Source organism: Epargyreus clarus, unplaced genomic scaffold (genome assembly GCF_041222505.1).
Source record: "Epargyreus clarus isolate Ecla_fem2 unplaced genomic scaffold, WU_Ecla_fem_2.2 ptg000016l, whole genome shotgun sequence".
Lineage (NCBI taxonomy): Eukaryota > Metazoa > Arthropoda > Insecta > Lepidoptera > Hesperiidae > Epargyreus > Epargyreus clarus.
Genome location: NW_027332224.1, coordinates 7819972 through 7836351, shown reverse-complemented (window position 1 = coordinate 7836351; position 16380 = coordinate 7819972). Strand labels below are relative to the sequence as shown.

Genomic DNA, 16380 nt, shown 5'->3' with positions numbered 1-16380 from the left:
TATATATGTGTCTTATTTTGTATCACGCCCTTCAGCCCAAACTTCTTGACAGATTTTACCATATATAGTGTCGTTGAATTAATGTAGACGTGGGAGTGACAGGCTATTTAATTATTTATAATAATTAGGTTTTCTAAAACATTCTTAAATGAACATTAACGTTTAAATTTATTAACACCTTTTTTTTATAAAACGCTCCCCGCGACCGCTTGTACCTTGGATCCTAAACTAATATCAACTAAGGACATCCAGAGAAATAAATATAGTATCCGCTATCAGCCCATCTGCTCCTATTGTTAACCGAATTTATTGTTACAACCGTATAAGTTGGTCCCGGGCCTTTTGTGTGGATTGGAAGTTAACCTCTATAAAATAAAGACAGGATGTACCTACGAAATGGAATTCATTTTGTAAATTAACTTTGGACGACCACCGGTAAAGGAGACGTCCTATAGCACAGATTATAATGACGGAGTTTTTTTTTATATAACATTGAAGTAGGCAAACGAGCATGTAGTTTACCAGATAGGAAGGGGCTACAATCGCCCATGGATGTCTTTAATAAACCTTAGATAAGATTAGAGTCCTACATGAGGTCGGCTACAGGTGCGTTGCTACTCTAGGAAGGCTTCGGATAAGTATCTCCCTCATCAGAACCTTGTAAGCGGAACACAGCAGCAGTTAGCACTGTCACCTTTTAGACGATAGGTTGACCAAAAAATTATAAAAACACTGGATGTATGTTGAGATAGGGTCAATTCCTCGGGATAATGTAAAGAAGGGAGGTCTTCAGCAAATGACTGGTTAAGACTGATGATTTAAGTTAATTAAAAAAATGCATCTGCTGTTGCGAGGGAAAACTAAGGTGATGAATCACTGAGATTTATTAAATATAAATATATTTCCGTTATAACCAAAAAATGTTTATAAGTATGTTATGCATTGCTTCCAAATTTCTTCCGAAACCGGGATTTTAAACACTGCTTTTAATTTCCCAATCCAGTACAATTTAGAAATGAAACCTAAAACCGATATGCCATTGACGCAAACTTGGTAAAATTTAATCATACTCGGTGTAGAAACTTTTGAGACGTCAAACACAGCAACCACCGGGAGTAGAAGCCGAGACAAATTGGGTCACGTTCAACCAGAGGTCGCAGATTGGATTCATCTGAAACTATCTGAAAAAACGGATTGGAGAGAAAATTAATATCGTTTTTGGATTTTTATTTTTAGCAGATGAAAGATAGTGAAAATGTAGACGAGAAATGAGGCGATAAAATTTGTTGGAAGCAGTATTTTTTAGAAACATTTCATGAAAAGATGCGAATTTGAAGACTAACGTAATTTGGGATTAATAATAAAGATAAAAACTGCAACTCCTTTAAATATAGCCTATGTCAATACCACTATTTAGACGAATCCAACACATCACATGTTGAAATTCGTCACGCCCTTTGGGTTACTAGAAGTGTCATAGAATGAGACACACATACCCCCGACAATCATTACCCTCCAAGGTCGGGTAAAAAGGGTATTGATTATAACGGTAAATACTAATTGTTAATGTCAACCAGAAGTAAAACTAAACTAATAACTACTATTAATAAATCATTCGTATTTTCCCGTCTATACATATAAACAAAATTGGAGTGTCTGTTTGTAATATTGAAATAACCGCTTTTTACTACATGCATATAAATATACATACGGTACATACACCAAAATAACAATTTTTGTGTCTGTCTGTCTGTTTGTTCTGGCTAATCTCTGAAATGGCTGGACCGATTTTGACGGGACTTTTACTGGCAGGTAGCTGATGTAATAAGGAGTAACTTAGGCTATTTATATTTAAGAACTAGCTGTGCCCCTGTTTCTTTTTAACGCGGGTGAAACCGCGGGTCACAGCTAGTCCTTCATAAATCGAAATGTTACTATACAAAGTAACATCATTTAATAGAAAGGATGGCAATGTAACGCTAAGTTATCTTAGTTTTAACCTAACCTTTAAGTTATTTTGGTTTTCAGAAGTTGCAATGAACATGTGAACGGCTTCAGATACAGTGACCATATGCGACTTTAAACTATTTTTTTTTATTCTACTATGTATCTATCTTTTTTCACTAATTGATTATCTTACTGAAAAAAAAATGTAAGAATAGCAACTTATTTCCTAAGATAACATTGAATAACTTACAATAAATAAGTAATTACAATTTTTTAATGGTTGGTAGTCTTCTGTAAATTGAGCCCAAAATATAACTGTTATAGATTTAATTTTAATTTCCAATTTATAAAAAAAAGAACTTTTACTTCAACTTAGATACTACCAAACATTATTTTATTAAAAGATCTCCTAACCTCTCCCGCTCCCGCCACCTCTCATACCTTGACCCCACCAAAGATGACGTACAAACACGTTGACCGTATCATCCCATCGGACCTCCGTCGAAGCTCTTGTCGGAAATAAGATAATGTCTCATATTGTTCACGGCTTTGTTTTAGTTTAGCCATGGTTCGGGTTTTAACTGACGTGTCGCGACGGCGGTCATATTAATTTTAAGCTATTGCATAGCTTTTATCGCGGGCTTTGAGCGCGGCGACCGAATCGAGAAATTCCGTAACGAAAATAAGTAACACCTTTCAACAACTCGGTTGCCTGGAGACTTGATATCCAACTATCAAGTCTCCAGGCAACCGAGTTGTTGACTGTCAATAGAAAAATATGGATATAATTGAATAAAGTATTATTTTACATTCCTTATTATTTTATTTGATATTGGCGACAAGATGTCGAATGAACTAAAAAACAATAAGGAAATACGAGCCACATTACGTGGGTTAATGAAACGAATCGAAAATTACATTTCGGGAATAGAAAAAATTGACATTGAAGAAATAAATATACGACTGAATTCTTTACAAGAAAATTTGAACAAATTCTACGCGATTCAAGAAAAAATTGAATGGCTTACAGAAGAAGAAAATTTAGAAGAGGAAATAAAATACAGGTACGAATTTGAAGAAATATATACAAAGCTAAAATTTAAATTTTTGAATGTACAAAAAGAAAATAATCGGGTAATACCTGAATGTTCTTTTATATCAGCAAGAGCGGAAGTTTATTTGATAAACTGTTAACTGTCAAGGCACGCTTGAGACGTACACCTAATACAAAAGAGTTATCACCTTATCAGTTAATGTTCGGCAGAGAGGTAAGAACCTATATGCATGCCTTATTTAAGAAATCCGCCCCACTATCCAGATTACATTACAATGCACCGCCAACGCAGGAGTTCGGACAAGGTGATAAGGTACAAGTCCGCAGTTACACCAACCCAAGAGTTAAATGGGAGTTCGGAGTCGTCATCCGAAGATTAGGTAGACTCCATTATGAAGTCAGAACTGAAAATGGCATACTGGTGCGCCGTCACCTTGACCAAATGCTGCCGGCGCCCCTGGTGGTGTAAGTGAAAATAGCGGTGGAGGACTGTTGGATATCAAGTCTCCAGGCAACCGAGTTGTTGACTGTCAATAGAAAAATATGGATATAATTGAATAAAGTATTATTTTACATTCCTTATTATTTTATTTGATAACCTTAATTCGTCAACTTGAACACAGATGGCAGTAATACACATATTTTTATAATCCGTGCAGAAATCTTAAAATTGCGTGAAGTATATTTTATATTCCCATTATAAAATTCAAAATTATATTACCATATTATCCAAATAATATGTTTTATCAACATAAGCTATGTTGAATTCTGGATTGATAAAATAACGTAAAAGAGTGTTTGTTATTTTTAAACGTACAATTACAACTGACAGACTTGACAGCACAAAATCAAAACGCCATTATGATTTATGGTACAAATAATTTGTGTACAAAGTGTTTTAAATATGAATAAACAAAGTGCATTTATTAATGAAAAATGCGATGTACCTGTAACATTCGGCCAAATGTCACAGGCACATCGCATTGATCCATTTATATTGCTGGTTGTTAATACTTTATGTCACTTATTAAATACTTTTCTATTTTATATTTTAGAATGTTCAGTCTTGCTTGGAGTTATGAAATGTCAGCTGATATTTGCAATGTCTTATATAATGGAGATATGATAAAATAGTGGATAAAGATGTATTAATGTAAATGTTGATGATTATGGAAGAATATATTGTATTTCTGGAATTCCTTCTGAGCGTTTTCATAGCATAAAAAATGCTATGCAATAGCTTTACCGCGGCAGTCTCCGAGTGCCACACGTATTTTTTATATTAAATCGTGATAGCTCAGTGGTCTTATTATTAGCCTGGAGGTCTGAGACCCGAATTCCAGGCACGGACTTTTTGTAAATCACGCTTCGCTCACGTTACGAAGTAATATTTTCATCCCCTATTTTATCCCCTTGGGGGTAGTTGTGATCAAAATCCTTTCTTAGCGGATGCCTACGTCATAACATCTACCTGCATGCCAAATTTCAGCCCGCTCCGTCCAGTGGTTTGGGCTGTGCGTTGATAGATCACTATGTTACTCAGTCACCTTTGAGTTGTATATATGTATTTAGATTAATGAAAAGATTATTTTACTACAGATGGCTTTTTAAAGTAGGCGGGCTACTTGATAGAAAGCAGGCATTGTCGCCTATGGACGATTGCAATACCATAAAAATCGACAATTCATCGCCGGTTTTGAAGAAGATCTCTTTTTGCACTTTTCTTAAAAAGCCCTCTGCCATAGCTCTCTAGGAATACCTCGGGAGGAAGTTCATTCCACTTCATGTTGGACTTATTCAATAATGAGGTGATAATGATATTATGACAATACACATTGGTTACCACGCCAACTTGCCACCGAAAAAAAAAATCCCATTTACGTATAAATTTAAGCGATTAATTTAGATATCTTTGGTTGTATATTTCTTGCAACAAGAGCTCTATAGGGAGCCCTAACACAAAGGCACTATCATAATCATTTACTAATAAGCTTAAGCTTATTATTCGTCTAACTTAGAAAATATCAATTAACTAATAATAAATTTAAAATATTTCTGAGCGTCTGCTCGCTATTCTTAGCAGGAACTCCCATAATATATCCTGAGGAAAGCGAAGCAATTTTCCGGCAACTTCAATCATTTCCAATCCATTGCATTTTGTAGGGTTTCATATTACGGTGACGGTAAATTTCGTTTAGGCGTCTTCCCTGCAAAAAAATAAGCTACTCTTAATTTTAAACTATCGTGTTATATCTAGGAACATTTTTAAGCAATGAAAACTTCAAGAGTGAAGATAAATGAGATTTTAAAACACCCGAATGACTGACGCTCGCTATATAACCTTCACGTGGTGTTTGGTTATCGTACTTGAGATTAAATACAAGACTGAATATTTTTGAAACAGGCACAATACATTTTCAGATCGAACAGAAATCGTGGCACATTCTTAATACCTTTTAGCCGTTTTTAAGATAATGTTTTTAAAAATAATGACTATATATGTGTCTTATTTTGTATCACGCCCTTCAGCCCAAACTTCTTGACAGATTTTACCATATATAGTGTCGTTGAATTAATGTAGACGTGGGAGTGACAGGCTATTTAATTATTTATAATAATTAGGTTTTCTAAAACATTCTTAAATGAACATTAACGTTTAAATTTATTAACACCTTTTTTTTATAAAACGCTCCCCGCGACCGCTTGTACCTTGGATCCTAAACTAATATCAACTAAGGACATCCAGAGAAATAAATATAGTATCCGCTATCAGCCCATCTGCTCCTATTGTTAACCGAATTTATTGTTACAACCGTATAAGTTGGTCCCGGGCCTTTTGTGTGGATTGGAAGTTAACCTCTATAAAATAAAGACAGGATGTACCTACGAAATGGAATTCATTTTGTAAATTAACTTTGGACGACCACCGGTAAAGGAGACGTCCTATAGCACAGATTATAATGACGGAGTTTTTTTTTATATAACATTGAAGTAGGCAAACGAGCATGTAGTTTACCAGATAGGAAGGGGCTACAATCGCCCATGGATGTCTTTAATAAACCTTAGATAAGATTAGAGTCCTACATGAGGTCGGCTACAGGTGCGTTGCTACTCTAGGAAGGCTTCGGATAAGTATCTCCCTCATCAGAACCTTGTAAGCGGAACACAGCAGCAGTTAGCACTGTCACCTTTTAGACGATAGGTTGACCAAAAAATTATAAAAACACTGGATGTATGTTGAGATAGGGTCAATTCCTCGGGATAATGTAAAGAAGGGAGGTCTTCAGCAAATGACTGGTTAAGACTGATGATTTAAGTTAATTAAAAAAATGCATCTGCTGTTGCGAGGGAAAACTAAGGTGATGAATCACTGAGATTTATTAAATATAAATATATTTCCGTTATAACCAAAAAATGTTTATAAGTATGTTATGCATTGCTTCCAAATTTCTTCCGAAACCGGGATTTTAAACACTGCTTTTAATTTCCCAATCCAGTACAATTTAGAAATGAAACCTAAAACCGATATGCCATTGACGCAAACTTGGTAAAATTTAATCATACTCGGTGTAGAAACTTTTGAGACGTCAAACACAGCAACCACCGGGAGTAGAAGCCGAGACAAATTGGGTCACGTTCAACCAGAGGTCGCAGATTGGATTCATCTGAAACTATCTGAAAAAACGGATTGGAGAGAAAATTAATATCGTTTTTGGATTTTTATTTTTAGCAGATGAAAGATAGTGAAAATGTAGACGAGAAATGAGGCGATAAAATTTGTTGGAAGCAGTATTTTTTAGAAACATTTCATGAAAAGATGCGAATTTGAAGACTAACGTAATTTGGGATTAATAATAAAGATAAAAACTGCAACTCCTTTAAATATAGCCTATGTCAATACCACTATTTAGACGAATCCAACACATCACATGTTGAAATTCGTCACGCCCTTTGGGTTACTAGAAGTGTCATAGAATGAGACACACATACCCCCGACAATCATTACCCTCCAAGGTCGGGTAAAAAGGGTATTGATTATAACGGTAAATACTAATTGTTAATGTCAACCAGAAGTAAAACTAAACTAATAACTACTATTAATAAATCATTCGTATTTTCCCGTCTATACATATAAACAAAATTGGAGTGTCTGTTTGTAATATTGAAATAACCGCTTTTTACTACATGCATATAAATATACATACGGTACATACACCAAAATAACAATTTTTGTGTCTGTCTGTCTGTTTGTTCTGGCTAATCTCTGAAATGGCTGGACCGATTTTGACGGGACTTTTACTGGCAGGTAGCTGATGTAATAAGGAGTAACTTAGGCTATTTATATTTAAGAACTAGCTGTGCCCCTGTTTCTTTTTAACGCGGGTGAAACCGCGGGTCACAGCTAGTCCTTCATAAATCGAAATGTTACTATACAAAGTAACATCATTTAATACTCGTAGTTAATTCTTATAAAGTTTGTACATAAAAAAATAAATGTTCAAATCCAACTTCAATAGACTTCGTAGAAATAAAATCGGTAACCAATTTGTTAACAAAAAAACAAAAACTAATCATATTGAGTGCCGGAAACTTCAAATGTCAAATTCAGTACCTCGCCGAGTGGGAGTTATTAATTAGGTCATATCGGGCCAAAGGTTAAAGGTAAGATTGTACTGCAGTGTTTTAATATAATGAACCTTATTCGATATAAAATAAACTTGCAACAAAGCAGCGACTGATGCAAAATTAATAGATTGAATGCGTAAGAATGTCATTTAAGTACTTAAAAATTCTTGTAAGATTTTGAAAAAAAAACGCACCTTGTAGTATTCCACTTGTGTGTCGCTTATAAGGATCAAAATCTGAGGATTAATGATAAATAACAAACTAAAAGGTAAGCCTTATTTTTAACAAAATACGTATTTTTTAACGTAATTCTAACTTACTAATATTATGCTGATAAGTACGAGACCGTTATAGATTGGCAACTAAGTTCCCGCCGTATGTTAGATTTTTTTTAATTTCCCGCTTGTCTAGTAGTTGCATTATAATTGAGTTCACTAACAGTATATTTCATGCCTTACAGTCACTAGAAAGTAACAAAATGTTTTCGTAGCTTTTTAGCCGACTTCAAAAAGGAGGTGGTTATCAATTCGGCCGGTATCATTTTTTTTACGCTCATATTAGACACGCTCTTTACATCGTTATCCAACGAAATATATAGGGCGCCGACTTCAGATATATGTACTAAACCAACATTTATTTTAATTATTTTTTACTTTGTAGTGACATAGAAGTCGGTTGTATTTTTTTTTGTTATTTTTTTTTTATAATTCGTTAGTCACAAATGGGTTGCTACCCCTGAGAATTAAGTTGAATATATCTCTGATAAATATGTCTCCCTCACAACGCCCTTCAAACCGGAACCCAGCAGCGCTTAACACTGCTGTTATTACAGGACCAGGTACCTCTGAAGTCGGACCACAAAGGGTTCTATCACCTTCTAAATTAGCATGTTACCTATACCTTGCAAAAAATGTATACTTATATAAAAAATAGATATGACTTACTAAAACATAAATGTGTTATATGAATATGAATATAAATGTGTACTTAGCCTCAAACATGTCAACTATTCAATTTGGCCGTAAAGCTCTCCAGGCTTGGAGGAATGTTGACACAACCTGGAGTGCTACTTTTACGGTCTATAGCACGAAATGACGTAATCCTGTCAGGACTCTCCATTAGAGGAAGTATTGAAAAATAGTCCTGAAACTTTTGCGCAAACTACATATTCACCTCATTTCTAATAAGTTAATAAACAGTACATTATATGTTTCAGATTTAATACAAATACTAAATTACCACGTTAAGCATCTGTGTGTTTTAAAAAATCTTCACATCTTTGAATCTATTACGTAGGGCTCACTTTTCAGAGATGTTGATTGGCTTACAATATTTTCCTTTGTCATGAAAAGATATTTTTACTTTTAGTCAAAGTTGTACGTTTTTTTTGAAATATCGCAGGACATATAAACCCCTAAGCCACCATAACAAATTGAAAGAATAATTCAAATCGCTTTATTAGCACAAAAATATGCTGTTCTCTACATTTTCCATTTCCGAACATATTTTAAAAATATGCAACAAATTGCGAACTTTTATTCTTCTCTTTCAAAATCAAAGTAGATTTTTTACAGAAGTCTATTGAACGTCCATATAATCTACACCTTTTCGAAAGCTCATTCTTTATGGAGACGAAACAGCAAAGGAACCTCCATACATAATTTCATCTCTTAACCACACCCGCTCTCGCCCACGCCTTGCACCACACACGAGAACATTAGCGCAGATGCGGTACGAGCCGTGCCGGAACACGACACCGCGCGCCGGCCGCGTCGCCGGCTAATCACACGTGGACCACTGACGTATCGCATTTCATATATCACTAGTATTTTTTTGTGTAATGGTTAGTTTTGAAGGTAGAACTCTCTGTGATTCGACTCCGGATGCAACACCGTCACAAATTGCTGCCTAATAACAGCAGCGTTAAGTACTGCTGTGTTACGTTTTGAACGGTGTGGTAAGGGAAACATACTTATCAGAAACGTACAAATTTGGTCTTCAAGTGTAGCAACGGCTCCGTGGCTTAGGTACCACGTTTGGACACATATTATTAGGGATTGCAGATGACTAACGAACGTTCTTGCAATGAAAGCGACAAATGGCGGGGCCTTCTTAAGACATCTTTATCGACCCAAATATTGCATCGCAGCCCGAAACGTGGGACGCCTTACTATCTCAATTTCACAGACAGCATTTTTGCCTCATTTGAAAAAAAATAGTACCCAGAGCCATCCATAATCTACCGCCCAGTTTTTGTTGGATCTGGAAGGCATTGGCATCACAGAACATACCTACAAAGGGTCAACTAATAAAAATTCATGCCAGTCAAGAAAAACAGAAGTACCGTATCTACCTAATACCTCCAATTCCAAATCAAATTTTCCAGGAACCAGCAGCTAGAGCATAGCTTCACATGGAGAACCCACGCTACCAGAACTTTCAAATTCCAAAACCGCTTACCTGTGAATCAAGAAAAAAAAATGTTAGAGAAGTGCACACTTACCTAAGATATACACATAATCTAGGCTTACACATATATTTCTACCTCATAACAGCAGCGTTAAGCACTGCTGTGTTCTGGTTTGAAAGGGAGATACCTTACCGAGGCATTCCAGCTTACTCCTCAAGGGTAGCGGCGCATTTTGCAGCCAACCTCAGCTATGAATCTAATCTTATCTGGGGTTCATTACAGATGTCCACGTCAGTAGCCACTTACCATCAGGTGGACTGCATGCTCGTCTGCTAATCTTATATACAGAAAATCCACACACGCAACCCATTTCCCTGCTCATTCATCCCTTTCAAAGACTCCTCTAATTAAAACATCGCCCCCGTTCGCTAAAGAGCCCTAAAATCCGACGTAACAAATCACTCACGACCGAAAATACCTTTCAATTAGAAAAAAGGGTTCAAAAAGAGGAATTACCGTTAGCGTTCAAATTAGAATCGGCCACGCTAGAACCAGACAGACTGAACTCTCGGGCAATCAGAATTCAACTCTCAGTGTGTATAGATAAAGTTTTCTAACTATTGAATGTTGGGTTGAAAAAATGCTTTCGCCTGATTAGTCTAAACAGACAGAATGTAATCAACGTTAGGTTCTATTTTAGGTAAAGATACAATTTATTGATTTACTTCAATACAATCTGAATGAAGCAAATTTCTTTTTAAATTGATTTATTTAATTCTACACAATTATTGTGGAACTTTTTTCATAATAAATAAACGAGCATCCTATTGAGTGGTAAGTACTAGACCCCTCGAATCAATCCTAGTTAATAGTAGAGTTCTATCTGAGGTCAACAACAGATTCGTTGCTACCTCAAAATATTTATTTGGAATGCCTCGTAAAAGTACATCTCCCTTACCACACTCAACTAATTAGAACACAACAGCGCGACACCCCTGTTATGACTGATAAACGCCCGTAATTAATACTCAATCTATCTTAGTTTTCCTTACCAAGGATAGAAAATTCACAATCTCTAGTATGAAGAAATTGTCAATTATCAATCTTTACGAAAACCCATTAGACAGATTGCTTATTAATAAGTTATAACAGGCGATAGCGGTGCCCTTACGAATACAACCTTCAAAATTGAATTAAGTATAAGCCCTACATTGATTCGCAAATTATCAAACAGCAAATCAATTTGGGCGTTATCAAACATGTAAGAGTACTTCAGCTAGGTATTCTGATCAATCATAACGAAACTCTAACAATACGTCGGTAGGTCTAAATTAGAACCGGTGGTGTCCCCTCAATCAATTCCCTCGTTAGTCGAAGCCAGGTCCACTAATTGGGTATTGCGTTACCTCATCAAGTCTTTAGGCCAGTGGTTCCCAACCTCCGACCAATCAACCAACCAACCGCGACCACGGGTGGTCCGCGGAAGCCAAAATATTGTCCGTGAACGACAAATTCAGTGGGGAGTGAGCTGTTTGAAAATAGCTTGGAGTAACAATTTAGTCATAGGATAGCCGAGCTTTTGAAGGTGGTACAACCCTTTGTGGTTGGACTCAGGCGGCACCACCGCCACACCTATTTCTGCCTATCAACAGTGTTAAGCGCTTCTGTATTCTGGTTCGAAGGGTATGGTAAGAGAGACATACTTTTCGGAGGCATTTCAGCTAAGTCCTCAGGGGTAGGGGTGGATCTATGACCGACCTCAGGTAGGCATATCTAATCCTATCGGGGGTTTGATTACAGATGTCCATGGGCGGCAGTAGCCAATTACCATCAAGTGGATTGCAAGATCGTGTGCTAGTCCTATCTTATATATAAAATTCTCGTGTCACGTGTTAGTTACCGTACTCCTCCGAAACGGCTTTAACGATTTTCACCACATTTTATATGCATATTCAATAGGTCTGAGAATCGGCTACTATAATATTAGTTCAAGCAAAGCTGAAGAAGACACAAGCTCAAATCACATAAATACAAAATTACAAAAGTTTATTCTATAACACGAGTATTATTATTTCTTTCTGTGAATATTCCTATTAATTAAAGTTTTAAAATTGATGTTTCAGTTTGATTATTGTAGTTTTATTTTAATTATAACTAAATAGTCGTCCCTGACCAAGAAAAAAGTTGGGAACCGCTGCTTTAGACATTATTTATCTGGGGGGCATACAAATCATTTGTCGCTTTGTCTGTATTTTAGGGTCCAAGTCTATTGTGATGGATGTATAAAGGCTCTATTCTCTGGCTCGTTGTATCTACTTTAGGATTAGGGGGAGACAGCTCGTCGTCACGTGGTTGTCACGTGGTCGTCGCAGCTCGAAAACACATATATTTATGGTTTTGGTTAATTTGGCTGAGTAACGAGGTTATAAGGCGACCATCTTTAGTTTTTTTTTGTTATAACTATTAGTTATTTTCTTTATTCTTTTCTTCTTTTTATTTTTATTATTTATTTTAGTCTTTATTATTTTTATTTTTTTTATTAGGATTTCATAATTACGACCGGCTTCAGTGAGAATCTCTGTTCTATACGGACTTCGTTACGCATGTTCTTACTTCCTACGTGACATTGGCTGTTTACTATCAGATGGACTGCATGCTCGTTTGTTTCTAGAATATATTATTTAATACCGCCCATGGTCATCTGTAATCAACGCCAGATAAGTTCCTACCTGAGGTCGGCCACAGATGCGCCGCTACCGCTAACTAAGCTTGAACGCCTCGGATAAGTATGTCTTCCTTACCACACTCTTCAAACCAGAACACAACAATGCATAACACTGCTGTTATTAGACAGAAATAGGTGTGGCGGTGGTTCCTCTAATGTGAACCACAGAGAGTTCTACCACTTTAAGCTCCCAATGCCTTCCATTGTGGAACCACGGATGGATCAACCACTTTAAGCATCTGTAAACTGCCTTTATTATTAAATAAAATATTATTTACAAATAAATAAGGTTCCGCCATCACTAAACCTTGAAAACCTGAACCCCATTTGCTTATTTCCTCCGGACAAAAGGACCGACATTTTTCATTTTACATTTCTAAGAGCTCATTACCATTCAGGTCGCCATCGCCGCGGCCGCAGTGCGCATGCGGCTTGCGTCATGCGTCAGTTAAAAAGTACTGTTTAAATAAAATTGTTTTTATCTTTGTTATTAACATTTCTATTAATCGGTGGTAAACAAAAGCTGTAGCTTTGGTACTGTATTAGATAAGATTTATATGAAGAATACAAGAACTACAACAATAATAATAACGCGTGGCGGAGCGGTCACCTTTCGCAGAAGTCGCATGGTTGTATCTCTAGCAAGGCAGGCATCTAAATAACAAATTTAGATTTCTATTATGGGTTTGAGTGTTTGTTGTATTTTTATTTGTGTGTGTTAGTGGCACCCACAACACAGGGAACTAATGGAGAAGGTGGTAGAAGTTTTAAGGTGGTAGAACCCTTTGAGGTTCGGCTCCTGCGGCACCACCGCCACACCTATTTCTGCCTTGTTATTAGGCAGTGTTAAGCGCTGCTGTGTTCCGTTTTGAAGGGTGTGTAAGGGAGACATACTTTTCCGAGGCCTTCCAGCTTAGTCCTCGGGGGTAGCGGCGCATCTGTTGCCAACCTCGGGTAGGAATTTCTGGTTCTATCTAGGGTTGATTACAGATGTCCATGGGCGGCAGTAGCCACTTACCATCAGGTGGACTGCAAGCTCGTCTGCTATTCATATACTATATAAAAAAAGGGTGTCTTAGTCCTTAGGAGTCGTAATGCATCTGTGATCAACTTCAGGAAGACCCCTGTTTAATATGGAGTTAGTTTTAGATGTCCACCCCTCTTTTATATATATTTGGTTATAGATGTCCGTGGTTGGCAGTGTGTACTTACCATCTGCGGACTGCACTTTCATATGCCATTCCAAACTTATAAAAAAAAAAAAAACTACAGAATAGAAAAAAAATCGAATTTGTAATCCAGAGTTCCACCATCGCATCGCAAACGCAAGCCGCGAAAACCGCAGCCGCGCCGCCTCCAAAAGCCGTCCCAACAATATACAAGGGGCATTCAATTAAAAATAATTGAATTGGGACAAACGGCAGGGCTCACTCGAGAATGCAAAGTTTGGAGACAACGGCCAATGGGTATAGTTTTTAATTTTTAACGGTCTCTTTTTAAATATGGCGGACGACGCCTCTCGTTTAGCTAATTAATTTCGGAATTAATTGCACTTGAACCCATTTTCATTAAAACATCTGTAAGAGATATACTTTGTGTAAGTATTAATACCTAAGAAGTAAAAACAATGCACTTAACCAGAGTCACAGTAAAACACAAATGTAAAAAAAATCTATAACACGCGGTGTCTTTTTCGTGCAATACACTATACGTATCATATATCTAGAAATCCTATATGAATTTTTGTCTATATATCTGTCTGACTGTACGATATAACAGAAAGTTTACATATGAATACAAATCACAAAATCACAATTCCAATTTTCTGAGAGTTTCACGAAAAGATTGATTCAGATGAGATGTGTTTGAATGAAGAATAAGGTAAGAATACTAGCTCTTCTATTTTTTGGAGAATTTCAAGTAATAAACTAGTTTGCAGTGTATATCCTAACATCGAAGATTGACCTTAGTCGATCTTAACCGACAATGTGTCGTTACCCCGGAGCATAAGAAATATGAAAGATCTTCCTACATTAGTAATCTCATCCTCGCAGTGACATGTATTAGAATCCATTTTAGATCGAATCTCAGCTGGATTTAAGATCCAGGAAAGACACAAGCAAGATAATAGACATTAGCCCTAAAACACAAATCATCATCAGAAGTCTTCACTTCACAGACCGAAAGTAAGAAAGATCTTCCTCCCTCATAATACCTTTAAACTGTAAGCCACTTTCCATCAACCCTTACGTAACTCGAAACAAAATGTATTCCAGAACGGAGCTGGAACAAAACACCAGCTCCGCCATTCTGTGTCAAGCACACTCGAGAATATTTAACGCCGCAGCGATTGTTCCGGCGAAGAAAGAATTCCACGAGAACTCGCCGTTCTATTGAAGCTGGTCAATTTTACGAGATTCGAGAAATCTAGGACGATTCGTTGAATCTGAAAGGAAGCTTTTTGGTAAGATTTGAATAGTTAAATCTTTTGAAAATGCAAAAGATGTTTTTGATCAAAGGAAAAAATATTACCAATGATTTAGCGGTAACCTTTTCTGTCTCAGTTTTATTACATAACTAGTTTTTGCCCGCGTTTAAAAGAAAATAATATGACATAGTAACATACATAAAACTGAAAATTCGTACCTTCATTGGAATGCAAGTGGTGCCATATGGCGAAAATTGGACGTACCAACTCTGAAACCTTCGTGGGCTCATGGAAAACAACTTTGCTAAAGATCATCACTTGATCAAATGCATAGTTTACGATTCAATTGTTACTAATATCGATTAAAATAATCGATTTTTTGGTCCAAAAGATCGATTCTTCGATTAATCGATCTTAGATTGCCATCCCTAGTTCCCGTGGGATTTCCGGGATAAAAACTATCCCATATCCTTTCTCGGGTCTCAGATTATCTTAGTACAAAATTTCATTAAAATCGGTTCAGTGGTTTAGGCGTGAAGAAGAGACAGACAGATAGACAGACAGACAGACAGAGTTCCTTTCGGATTTATAATATTAGTAAGGATTGGGGGAAACTTGGAGCTTCCCCTATTGGTGAAACAAAGTATGGATACCATCAGAAGCATAAAACGGGATTCCTCCAGAATTTCATGTGGAATAAATGTAAGTGTTATCGTCCACTGAGCACGGGTGTTCTATTAATTTGAGAAATAATTACGCATGCAGTCCACCTGATGGTAAGTGATTGGACCCCCCCAGATAGGATTAGACTCCTACCTAATGTCAGCCACAGATGCGCCGCTAACCCTGAAGACTAAGCTGCAATGCCTCGGAAAGGTATGTCTTCCTTACCACACCTATTTCTACCTAATAACAACAGTGTTAGGCGCTGCTGTGTTCCGGTTTTAAGGGAGACAGACTTTTCCGAGGCGTTCCAGCTTAGTCCTCAGGGGTAGCGGCGGCCGACCTCAGGTAAGAATACTTAATCCTACCTGGGGTTGATTACAGATGTCCATGGGCGGCAGTAGCCCCTCACCATCAGGTGAACTGCATGCTCGTCTGCTACTCTTATATTATAAAAAAAATAACCACACCCTTCTAACCATAACACAGCAGCGTTTAACGCTGCTGTTATTAGATAGAAATAGGTG

General features: G+C 36.9%; 1 protein-coding gene and 1 long non-coding RNA gene across 2 annotated transcripts in view; one reads left to right on the top strand and one right to left on the bottom strand.

The window, feature by feature from the left end:
• The window catches only part of fra (neogenin protein frazzled), a 194056-nt gene that overhangs the window by 154820 nt on the left and 22856 nt on the right, over positions 1 to 16380 (bottom strand). The window lies entirely within an intron of this gene.
• Positions 13742 to 16380, top strand: part of LOC140748628 (uncharacterized) — a 71771-nt gene continuing 69132 nt past the window's right edge. The window contains exon 1 of the long non-coding RNA XR_012102960.1: positions 13742 to 13786. This is a non-coding gene — a long non-coding RNA (uncharacterized LOC140748628). The remainder of the gene's footprint in view (positions 13787 to 16380) is intronic.